Source organism: Pelophylax lessonae (genome assembly GCF_965119305.1).
Source record: "Pelophylax lessonae genome assembly, chromosome: 3".
Lineage (NCBI taxonomy): Eukaryota > Metazoa > Chordata > Amphibia > Anura > Ranidae > Pelophylax > Pelophylax lessonae.
This window is the reverse complement of record NC_138770.1, coordinates 301,603,051-301,615,939: the sequence shown is the minus strand read 5'-3', so window position 1 is coordinate 301,615,939 and position 12,889 is coordinate 301,603,051. Positions and strand designations below refer to the sequence as shown.

Here is a 12,889-nt window from a genome sequence, read left to right as displayed (position 1 = left end):
TATGTATGCCTAAAACCTGGTATACACTGAGGGTTTTTCTTAATTCAATCCAGCCTCTGTACTAACTATCTGCAGTTAGTACAGTGATCTCCTCTGCTGAGCTGTTGTGTTCTGACAGGGGGGCAGCTATTGACTGAGAGTGAACATAGCCTTTCAAATGACAATACAAGCATTTGGGCCAACTGAAATGAATTGGTTAACCACTTCAATACCGGACAATTTCATCCCCTCCTTGCCCAGGCCAATTTCCAGATTTCAGCGCTGTCACAATTTGAATGACAGTTACTCAGTCATGCAACACTGTACCCAAATTAAATTTGTATCTTTGTGAGACAGAGCTTTCTTTTGATGGTATTTAACCTCTTTCTAACTGCCCTATAGTACTTTTACTGCTACAGGGCAGCAGCTGTGGGCAGAATTACTTATATATGCCTGATTCTGCATTTCTGCCTGCAGGGAGCACGCCGTTTCTGCTGTGATGACTCGCAGTTAATCTGGGGGACCCGGGGACTCGATGTCCTCCAGCAGCAGTGGATTGCCAGTAAAACAAGGCATATCTCAGTTCTGACAGGTAGTTCTGCAAAGTAGACACTAGGATCGGTTTCTTCCCCTAATGAAAGCAGCACACAGTGTATGCAAAAACACTGGCAAGGCACAGTTACCCCTTTAATCGCCCTAGATTTAACCCCTTCCCAGCCAGTGTCATTAGTACAGTGACAGTGCATACTTTTAGCACTGATCACCTGCAAAGTGTCAGAATGTCTGCCGCAACATCCCAGTCCCACTATAAGTCGCTGATTGCCGCCATTACTAGTAGAAAAAAATAAATTAGAATTCCTATAAATATATCCTATCAATCCAATCAAAACATATCAATTTACACTTATTGGAGTTTATTTTACCAAAAACACGTAGCAGAATACATAATGGCCTAAATTTTTTAAGAATTTAGATTTTTTTTTTATTAGATATGTTTTAAAGTAGAAAGTAACAAATATTGTGTTTTTTTTTCCCAAACTGTCAGTGTTTTTTTTTTGCTTAAAGGGGGGGGGGGGGAAATGCAGTGGTAATTAAATACCACCAAAAGAAAGCTCTATTTGTTGTGAAGAAAATTACATAAATTTTTTTGTGGTACTGTGTCGCAATTGTCAGTTAAAATAATGCAGTGCCGTATCGCAAAAAATGGCCTGGTCATGAAGGGGGGTAAATCTTCTGGAGGGTCAAGGTGGGTAATCACCGCAGGGTTTTAAATTTTTTGATAAAAAGGACGAAAATTAGCAGTACAAAATTACCATAGTTACAATGTACTACTCTGGGAAAGTAAAACATTTTTTTTACACATTAGGATTTCCTATAACTTTGATGTTCACTGTTATAAGCAATCCTTTTTTTATGATATGAAATTCATCCAGTGTGTACTATTGTGAAGCTGTGATTGGCACCAGCTATCACATAGTACAGATGCACTGTGATTCGCCCTGTCTATACCATGTGAGCACTGTGACTAATCACGTCCTCCATACTCCCAGTTCAGTGGGCAGGTCTGCATCTGCAGCCCTTGCAGCTGTTTATTCTCAAGGCGTGTGATCATCAGCAGGAGCCTTGGACAGGCTGGTGAAGATCAAAGCCCAGGTAAAGAGGGCGCTTTGGTGGTGGGGGAGGTGATCAAATCTATTACAGGGGTTCTTCACATCACCAAGTGGTGACCACGTATGCGAGTGCTTGGGGGTGGGGAGCTCATGTGGAGTCGAATTTCATTCATGGCAGATGGGACTACAAGGAGACCAGGACAACTATGAATTTAAGAGAGTTGAAGGCGGTGGGTCTCGTGCTCAGGGCTTTTCAGAAGGAGTTGGTGGGCCATCATGTACAAGTCCTTTCAGACAATGCTTCTGCAGTGGTATATGTGAATAAGCAGGAGAGGACCAGAAGCAGGGCTTTGTGGTTGGTAGCAGAGGAAAATTCTAAGGTGGGCAGAATTGTGCCTGGCTTAGTTGTTGGCGATACATTTGAAGGGAGAGCTAAATCAAGTGGTGAACTTTCTCAGCAGAAGGCAGCTGAGCAATAAAAACTGACATGGGGTTCTAATCCCTGTTCACTCTATCCAAAACCCCCAACAAAGTTTAGCCTTTAGTGTTACTTTAAGGTTGTTGTTTTTTTAACTTTTATACAATGTTTTACAGTATATTCTGTAAATGTAAAGGTTTACCTGTGGCAACCAATCCTGTGTCAGAAAATATTTCCATAATGTAGAATCACATATAGCAATTGAATATACACTTTTGCTTTGAGTACCAATTTACATTACAGAAATGTGTGTCAGATCATGCGTGTGATCTGCAGGACTTTTGAAACATTGATGTCCCTAAAGTCATTGAATTGCTGTAAATTAAGTAGGTCAGCATTTCCAAGCATTTATTTTATGTTGCGGCATTGCTAAATGTGCTTAGAAAGTAATATTTTTTTACCTGAGCAGATAATGTCATGCTTTTGGAAAAGAAAGCTTTCTCATTCAGGCAGGTAGAAAATTGCCATGTCTGTTCGAAGCATTATATGGGCTGTCATATTTTATATTTTGACATCATATTTCCTCCTCAAAGCTAACCCATCAACAATTTTACACTTTTAAAAATATGTTGTAAAAGCCCTCGGAACATATATCCCAACATGGCTGCTGCGCAATTTGCCAATCCTAAAAGGGTCTTCTTTCTGTTATATGAGACTTATTAACTTAGGGCTTGACTTTACCATAACGGCTCCTATCCCCACACCTTCCATCCTCTGTCCAGAGAGAATGTCATAGTGGTCAATAAAGGTGGTGTTAGTTCACAGGAAATGTATTGGGTAGGTAGAGCTACACAATTCATGGGCACAACACAGTAAATAGCAGATGACTAAGTTGTAAACAACAATTTCTACCTTGAAAATTGCTTAAGAAATATAAGAAATATGTCAACTGTTATATGATTTCACAAAAATAAAGATATACTTTATACATATAGAATACTGCAATGCTAAAGTCACTTAAAAACCTGCAAACCAGAACCCCCCCCCCCCCTCCCACCCTCTCCTTTCCTCTGGAAGTCATGTATAGTTTCTCATAATGTTAAAGCATATCTAAACCCCCCCCCCCCCCCCCCAAAAAAGTATTTTGCAGCCTACGAGTCATTTGGTGTGGTCTTTGCATTACATAGTTGGGTTAAAAAAAGACACTAAGAACTGGATCTTGTCCATCTAGTTCAACATAGCAGGATTGTATAGTCTCTGCACTTACATCAGGGAAAATGACAGACGGCTTTGTTTACATCAGCCATCTGCCTTTCTCCCTCTCCTGCGGGAGTTCGCGAGTGATCGGCGGACGTCGGAGCCGCCGATCACTCGCGCGGGGATCACTGCGAATGAGCGGGGGCGGGAGCGCGCCTCCGGCAGCGCGCACTCGCCCCCTACAGGCTCCTGGGCGAGCGACGTACCCCTAAGTCGGTTTGCCCAGGAGCGGCTGACCTGCCGCAGTAAATAGTCGTGCGGCGGTCGGCAAGTGGTTAATATCTGATTATATTTTGTGCCTTATATACATTTTTTTTTTTTTTTTTTTAACAATCTACTGAGCTGACCAGAACTAGTTTGTGAAGTAGTCTATTCCCCATTTTCAAAGCTACTACTGGGAAGAAGCCTTTCCATATGTAGTGGGTAAATCTCTCTTCCACCAGGTGTAAAGAGTGCACCTTGTCTTTTATAATGACCGTAAAGTGAGTGACTCGACACCGGGTTCACTATATGAACCAATTATGTACCCTATTAAAAAAAATTAACACCTTTTATTAGAGTATAGCATCAAGTCAACTAAACAAGTGGAATATTGATCTGGTCAGTTAAGTAGCAGAAGGATTGTTAACCAGATTCAGCTGCTTTTGGTGTTAATGAAATTAACAGGTGCATTAGATGGACAACAATGAGACAACCTCCAAAACGGGAATGGTTTTACAGGTGGAGGCCACTGACATTTTTTTTTCCCTATGCCTTTTCTGACTGTTTCACTAGTTTCGCATTTGGCTAGGGTCAGTGTCACTACTGGTAGCAAGAGGCGATACCTGGACCCTATAGAGCAGGGATCCCCATACTACGGCCCTCCAGCTATTGCGGAACCAAACATTCCATGAGGCATTGTCGTGTCACTGTCACGACGTCATCAACCTTAGCGGAGACAGCTGGAGCAGCGACGACATCGACTTGTTGCGGCTATTACGGCAAGTGCGGGGGAGGGAGCGGCGACATACACGGAGTCAGAGCGGGTTGAAAGCGCCATTACCGTTGGATAACTCCCTGGTGTCCTTTATGGTGATATAGTACACCTAGGCTTGTGACGGTATCAGATTTTCATGCTGCGATTAATTGATTAAGGTTTTGCCACGGTATACGGTATTATCACGGTATTCTATTATTAAATTTAAATTATTACATTTCTACCTCACTTCAATTTCATTGCTGAATTTAGGGGCTTTGGTTCACTTATGCACATTATTATATAGTCAGTCAGTACAGACTCTGTGAACCAGGCCTAAAATAGGTCATCAAGCAGTGTCTGGCCTAACTGGTGATAACTGGTCCTGGCGCTCGGCTCCGATCCGATGGCCTGGTCATTAAGAGGGCAAATCCTTGTGGTCAAGAAGTGGTTAAACCTGAAGGAGGTGTTGTTTATAAATTACTTTACTATTGCTTTAGGCCTGGTTCACATGTATGCGGGTTGGTGGTTCACATGTATGCGGGTTGGCGGCCCACATTTGAACGGGCTGCTATGCCCTCATTTTCCGCAGAAAAAAAATGATGGCAAAGCAGCCCGTTCAAATCAATGGGCTGCTATGCCTGTGCAAATGTGGGCCGCCAACCCACATACATGTGAACCGCCAACCCGCATACATGTGAACCACCAACCCGCATACATGTGAACCAGGCCTAAAGCAATAGTAAAGTCATTAATAGATAAAAACACCGGTCCTCCTGCAGGTTTAACCACTTCTGGATCGCAAGGATTTGCCCCTTTTAAGACCAGGCCATCGGATCAGAGCGCCAGGACCAGTCATCACCAGGTAGGCCAGACACTGCTTGATGGCTATATAATAATGTAATGTGGGCTGCTATGCGTGTGTGTGTATATGTATGTATGTATATATATAATATAAATTAGAGCTGCACGATTCTGGCCAAAATGAGAATCACGATTTTTTAGCTTGGAATAAAGATCACGATTCTCTGTGTAACAAAAAAAAAATTGGGATAACTTTACTGTTACGTTTTTTTTTTTTTTTTTTTTTTTATTCATTAAAGTCTATTAATTGCGTTTGAAAGACTGCTGCGCAAATACAGTGTGACATAAAATATTACAACAATCGCCATTTTTTTCTGTAGGGTCTCTGCTAAAAAAATATATAAAATGTTTGGGGGTTCCAAGTACTTTTCTAGCAAAAAAAAAACTGATTTTAACTTGCAAGCAACAAGTGTCAGAAAAAGATCCAGTCTTTAAGAGGTTAAACTTCCTTTCTCCCTGGCAGAGGGAAGGAAAAAATACAATGTAATCATTTTTGTTTATAGTTACTGGGAGACTTAATGCTGAGCCCCGGTTCACACTACTGCGTGTGCGGGGTTCGCATGTCATGTCGGAGCGCACTGCTCCGACATGACATGCGATCAGCCGTGCGGTGCGAGTTTAGCCATACAGTTTGTATGGCTAAATTCGCATCGCACCCGCAGCAAACACGCACAGGAGGCATTTTTGCTGCCGCATCAGGATCGGATCGCACAGCGGTTCACACTTGTGCGATCCGATCCTGTGCGAACTGCACGATCGCACTGCGATATGCGATCAAACTGGGGGTGTCGTTAAGATTACATTGACACCCCCAGCGGATCGCATATGGCAGTGTGAACTGCCGGGGGTGCGTGTGCAATGCGGGAACAGGCTGCGAATTCGCAGCCTTCCCGCATCGCATCAGTGTGAACCGAGCCTTAAAGGCATTAGCTGTGTGAGTGAATGAGTCATCCAGCTCACTAAAATGTATCAATTCACAAGTCAGACCCAGGAGCAGAGAAACTCGGTATTTTAAAAATGCCACAATAACAATACCGTGGCTATGCAATACCGTGATATTTCCAAAAACACATGACTCACCAGACAGCAGCCGTCTGGGTCATTATATATATCATCTGAAGAGGGCCCTATCCTACATTTGAATTATTGGATATGGAAAGGTTGGGAGACAAGGATTTCGGGCACTAAATTTTCATAAAATTGCTTTTTATTAAACAAACATTTTAAAAACATCTAATGATACAAGCAGATGAGAAGAAATCTACATTGAACATGAGACCAGAAAACGGTCGACAGTATCAGATATAATCTTGCATGAGGTGCTAGACCTTCATATAGTATAGGAACAGTTGTGTACAGAACAAGTTGTATTATGCATACATCCAATGTAATATACTTCAAAGCAGACAGAAGCTGCCGGCGGACACCTCGATGCTCAGGGTGCCAGTCAGCAGAGTCGGCCGAAGTTTACAGTAAATATATAGTATACATTACTCATGACAGTTTGCTCAACATGTTTCGCCTTCTCGGTGAAAGCTTCGTCTGGAGCTTAGTAATTGTTTTGTCTGTGTAAAAACATAAGTAATTTTAAGGAAACAGAATATATTGTTTACTACATATTCCATAAATGAGAATAATGCATTTTATATGTGATATACAATGTCAATGTAAAAGAAAAAGCATTTCACACACATGATATTACTGTTCTAGCCATCAGGGGGGAGGGGGCTCGGTGGGTAGGCAAGAGGATAGCCATTGGGACACATGTGGGGACACACACCGTATGAAATAGATAACACTATTTTTTAGGTATCAGTATATATACATGGTAAAGAAAAACATATCTGTATAGGATATGAACATACCTGTACAGTGTATATTCTGAACTTTTTTGGTACTGTAACGAGGAGGACTAAAAGACGGTCACTGAGCTCATAAATGGGGGAGCCGATGTTCACAAGGAGTGTAAATACAAACGCTCCTGTGTGTTTGTATCTAGGTTGGATATAGAAAGTGCGCTAATTATAATATATCAAATCATTATCGGTAGAAAATAGCCACACCCGGTGCATGTTGGTACACAGATAGGTGAGGATAGAGTTGTTTGTATATAAAAAAGGAAGAAACCCATTGAAGAAAGATGCATGGACATATACCAATCACAGGGAGGGAGCTTCTACTTTATGTCATCATATACCGCAATAGTTAGAGGTTTTTATGAGAAGAGTTCCAAAAGAGTAATTGCCTAGGTATAGGTCGCTTGTATGGTCCCAAATCTCCATACAGGCAATCACATAGGATACATTGATTCCCTCATATGAGGTGTAACATTATTCAGCCTTGAATGTATAGTGGATTAGAAGAATTGCTTCTAATACCGCATTACTTTCAATGAGCCCAGCGGTGGTAGTCAATGCATGTTTCAAGATAGTTGGAAAATCACCAATAGTTACATACGAGTGTATTGGGGGCTCACTAATAATTAAACATGCTCACCGATCCTGCAGAATACTTTGTTAAGATAAAGGTAAATTAAACCTGCCTTGTAAGTGGCAGACACTGTTGAATTGAGAAAGGATTAAAGACAAAGTTGTAAGTAAAATGGTGTGCATAATCCAAAAGATAGCGAAGATATAAGTTTGTCGGCTTACCCTGTTGAGCCAAATTCCGTCATAGATGTCCTCCCCGGATGGGGAACCGCCGCCATACTCGGACGCTTGTATGGCGCCCTTTTATGGCGTGGGTCCCGGGCGGTTCGTCAGAACGACGTCGCCACCCCGGCCACACCCCCCGGAAATGACGATGCGGCGCAGACGGAAGTGATTCCGCTACGGCCACTCGTAACGCTCCGAGAGGTTAGGTCAGACTCTCAGAGCTGGCAGGCTCCAGAAAGTCTGATCTGGTGCCACAGGAAACGATGCTCCTGGGAGCGGAAGTCCACTGTGGCTTACCAGGCCGCACATATATCACCGGATTGGCTGATAACTCTAGCGTCCCACAGCGCCCCCAGAGGTTACTAGCATGGCACACTTAAATACAAAGCATCTGCAAACACATATTAACAAGAATACATTAATCTGAGTAGTAATTACAGAGAAAAAAGAAATATATACATCAATATTTAACAGAGAGTGATGAAAACAAGAAAAACCAAGAATATAATAATATATTATATTCTAAAAGAAGAAAAAAGAGAAAAAAGGATATACATAATATGTTAATAAGGGAAAAAGGAAAAAAAAAAAAAGGAATGGTGTATCTAGCACCTAGGCAATTTGGTGCTTAAAGAATGGAAGGATTAGAGCTGTTAGGCCCAAAAATTGAAGACACTACCCTCAATAGCTTTTAAACATATGAAGAGCTGAGTTTGGAAATTATGATTCTCATACATATCAAAGAGGCATAAGATCAGCACATGGACATTCATTGGGTTTCATATGATGCGATAGTAATTCTTCTAATGATTAGTGAAAGATAATTGGGGGTAAAAAGACACAAAAGGGGGGGGGGGCCAGGGCTAGAAAAGAAAAAGAAACAGGGGGTGGAAAGATGGTCACGCCAGGCAAGCCGACACCCATCCCACCCTCCACAGATGACAAATAGTAACGACGGCGGAAAAGAGTTTTATCTTAAATCATTAAGAAATGCATAATTTACAAAAATGACTTATAAGATTGGGTTTCATTCAAACCCGGTCTAACGGTGGCATTGAGACGTTCAATCCAGATGGTTTCCCTCTGGAGAATTCTTTTGTCCCAGTTGCCGCCTCGTGGGTCCTGGTGAATCACATCCAGGACATAAAAGCGTGCTTTTTTTGGGTTGAATCTGTGGTAGAGGTCTAGGTGCCTGCTCACGGGCGTGACCATCTTTCCTCCCTCTGATATATATATGGTCATTTATCCTCTGACGGAGTTCTCTAATTGTTTTCCCAACATAGAACATGCCACATGTACAGTGCATGAGATACACCAACCCACGAGTGTCACAGTTGGCACGAAAGGTAGGGGAAAAATCTTCCCCATTGGGTAGAACAAAATGGGAACCCTCCTTAACCCATGGACACATGGCACAACCACGGCATCTATACGTACCCCTATTAGTTGTTTTGGAATTTTTTATGGGTTGGTAGTGGCTAGCTGTTAATTGATCTCGTAATGATCTAGTACGTTTAAATACAATTTGTGGGTATGGTCCCACATATTTGCTCGTGATTGGATCATGACTGAGTAAGTGCCAGTGTCGTTCAAGGATGGTTCGGAGTACATTCTGGTGGCTTGAAAACTTCGTTATGAGTTTCACCGTGGGTAGTGTATCTCGATCTTTAACTCTAAAAATCAGACTATTCCGATCTTGTGAGAAGGCTCTATTGTATGCTGTACGTAAAAGGCGTTTACTGTAGCCACGGGCTTTTAAGCGTTCACGTAGTGAGTTGGCTTGAGTTTTAAAATCTCTATCGGTTGTGCAATTACGCCGAAGGCGTGCGTATTGGGCATAGGGAATACTGCGTATTAGTGCCGCTGGATGGGCACTTGACGCATGCAATATTACGTTACCCGATGTTGGTTTACGGTAAAGGTTCGTGGTCAGTTGGCCATTTTCATGCTTCAATACCGTTAGATCAAGGAAATTAACTTTTGAAACGTCTACAGTACATGTGAATTTTAAATTGAAATTATTAATGTTTAACGCCTGAACAAAATCATCAAATAGCTGTCTAGAGCCTGTCCAAACTACAAACACATCGTCTATGTAGCGATACCAAACCGCCACATGTGTAAAAAACTTTGATAGAGTCTCATCTGATGTAATGTGTCGTTCCCACCCCCCCAGGTACAAGTTGGCGTAGGCCGGGGCACAACAGGTGCCCATGGCCACGCCTTGCACCTGGAGGTAGTGGGACCCATTAAAAGTAAACCAGTTGTGCTGCAGGATGAACAGGAGTAATTTCAAAAGGAATTCACAGAAAGGCCATGTATGGTGGTTCTGTTCATAGAGGAAGGTGCGTACTATCCCGACGCCCTGCTCGTGAGGGATGCTCGAGTATAGAGCCTCTACATCCAAAGTCACGAGCAGGGCGTCGGGAGGAACGACCATATCCTCAATCATTTTTAAAAATTCAAGTGTATCCTTGACATAGGATGGTAAACGAACAACATGGGGTAATAAGAAAAAGTCTATCAGACGACTAGCATTTTCCGTTAAGCTTCCAATGCCTGATATAATAGGCCTTCCTGGGGGCGTGGTCAAGTTTTTATGAGTTTTAGGGAGGGAATAAAATGTAGCTTGTCTAGGGAACTTATTGTTCAGATAGTCGTAACAATCCTTATCAATTAACGCTGATTGATAGGCACATCCAATTATGTCCAGGTATTGAGCCTCGATACAAACACACAGGAGCGTTTGTATTTACACTCCTTGTGAACATCGGCTCCCCCATTTATGAGCTCAGTGACCGTCTTTTAGTCCTCCTCGTTACAGTACCAAAAAAGTTCAGAATATACACTGTACAGGTATGTTCATATCCTATACAGATATGTTTTTCTTTACCATGTATATATACTGATACCTAAAAAATAGTGTTATCTATTTCATACGGTGTGTGTCCCCACATGTGTCCCAATGGCTATCCTCTTGCCTACCCACCGAGCCCCCTCCCCCCTGATGGCTAGAACAGTAATATCATGTGTGTGAAATGCTTTTTCTTTTACATTGACATTGTATATCACATATAAAATGCATTATTCTCATTTATGGAATATGTAGTAAACAATATATTCTGTTTCCTTAAAATTACTTATGTTTTTACACAGACAAAACAATTACTAAGCTCCAGACGAAGCTTTCACCGAGAAGGCGAAACATGTTGAGCAAACTGTCATGAGTAATGTATACTATATATTTACTGTAAACTTCGGCCGACTCTGCTGACTGGCACCCTGAGCATCGAGGTGTCCGCCGGCAGCTTCTGTCTGCTTTGAAGTATATTACATTGGATGTATGCATAATACAACTTGTTCTGTACACAACTGTTCCTATACTATATGAAGGTCTAGCACCTCATGCAAGATTATATCTGATACTGTCGACCGTTTTCTGGTCTCATGTTCAATGTAGATTTCTTCTCATCTGCTTGTATCATTAGATGTTTTTAAAATGTTTGTTTAATAAAAAGCAATTTTATGAAAATTTAGTGCCCGAAATCCTTGTCTCCCAACCTTTCCATATCCAACAATACCGTGATATATCGAATTACCGAAAACCGGCATATGTCTAAGTACACCAAAACGCTCATTTGAGTGTTAATGGAGGTGAGCGGCCATTGCACTTAATTTGGGATAAAGCTCACGAATAATCGCACATGATTGTCACTGGATGTGATTTTCTACATATTCACTGGATCACTTATGAACTTTCACCATTATCACTTTTTTTTGTGCACATTGCTTAGTTGCACATGGGACTATACGTTTCTGTTAACTTGCTGTTAGCAGATCACAGCAATTGTTTTGCTGTTTCCTCGCACTATTAGCACTTTCATCTAATTTATATAGTTTATTCACTGATCACCTTATTTATTTACCAGCACCGCAGCACTTATTTGTGAATATTTGCATTTTATTAAGTTTATATATTGGATGTTTTATATATTTTTACCCTTAATGTCATTTTTTCTATATTTATTATCTCCCTTTTTTTGAGATCTCTTTTTCACACTATTGATCTTTCATCCTTATTTATTTATTACTTCTGTGGCCCACCATTTCAGAAATTGAGCGCTGATTTTCCTCTCTTCATAATTTTTATCAGTACGTGGTGACCCTACACAATCAGCCGCTGATTTTGGTGCTCCACTATTCATCACCTCTTCTGAGTATATTTCTTTTCATTTACCCCAGTGGTAGCGCATTGGTCTTCCCCCTTTTTTTCCTGATTTCATTGTAAAACTCTGACATTCACAGACATGACTAGGCATGATGGATATTGTAGTTCCCGAACAACTGGAGGGCCATAGTTTGAAGACCCCTGCTATAGAGGTTGCACAGGCAGTCCAACTCCTCTAGGAAGGCACATCAATACGTGCCACTGTCAGAAGGTTTGCTGTTTCTCCCAGCATAGTCTAAAGTGCATGGAGGAGATTCCAGGAGATCGGTATTGACTCTAGGAGATCTGGATAGGGCTTTAGAAGGTCCTTAATTCATCAGCAGGACCCGAATGTTCTCCTTTGTGCGAGGAGTAACAGGATGAGCACTGCCAGAGCCCTACAAAATGACCTCCAGCAGGCCACTGGTGTGAATGTCTCTGACCAAACAATCAGAAACAGACTTCATGAGGGTGGCCTCAGGGCCCGACGTCTTATATTGAGCCCTGTGCTCACTGCCCGGCACCGTGGAGCTCGACTGGCATTTGCCAATGAACACCAGATTTGGCAGGTCCACCACTGGCGCCCTGTGCTTTTCACAGATGAGAGCAGGGTCACCCTGAGTACATGTGACAGATGTGAAAGGGTCTAGAGAAATCATGGAGAAAGTTATGCTGCCTGTAACATTGTTCAGCATGACCAGTTTGGTGGTGGGTCAGTGATGGTCTGGGGAGGCATATCCATGGAGTGACGCACAAACCTTTACAGGCTAAACAATGGCACCTTGACTGCCATTAAGTATTAGGATGAAATCCTTGGCTCCATTGTCTGACCCTATGCTTGTGCAGTGGGTTCCTCCTGGTGTACGACAATGCCCGGCCTCATGTGTCGAGACTTTGCAGCCAGTTCCTGGAGGATGAAGGAATTGATACTATTGAATATCCCTC

General features: G+C 42.1%; 1 protein-coding gene across 6 annotated transcripts in view; it reads left to right on the top strand.

The window, feature by feature from the left end:
- Nucleotides 1-12,889, top strand: part of LPP (LIM domain containing preferred translocation partner in lipoma) — a 601,703-nt gene that overhangs the window by 442,490 nt on the left and 146,324 nt on the right. The window lies entirely within an intron of this gene.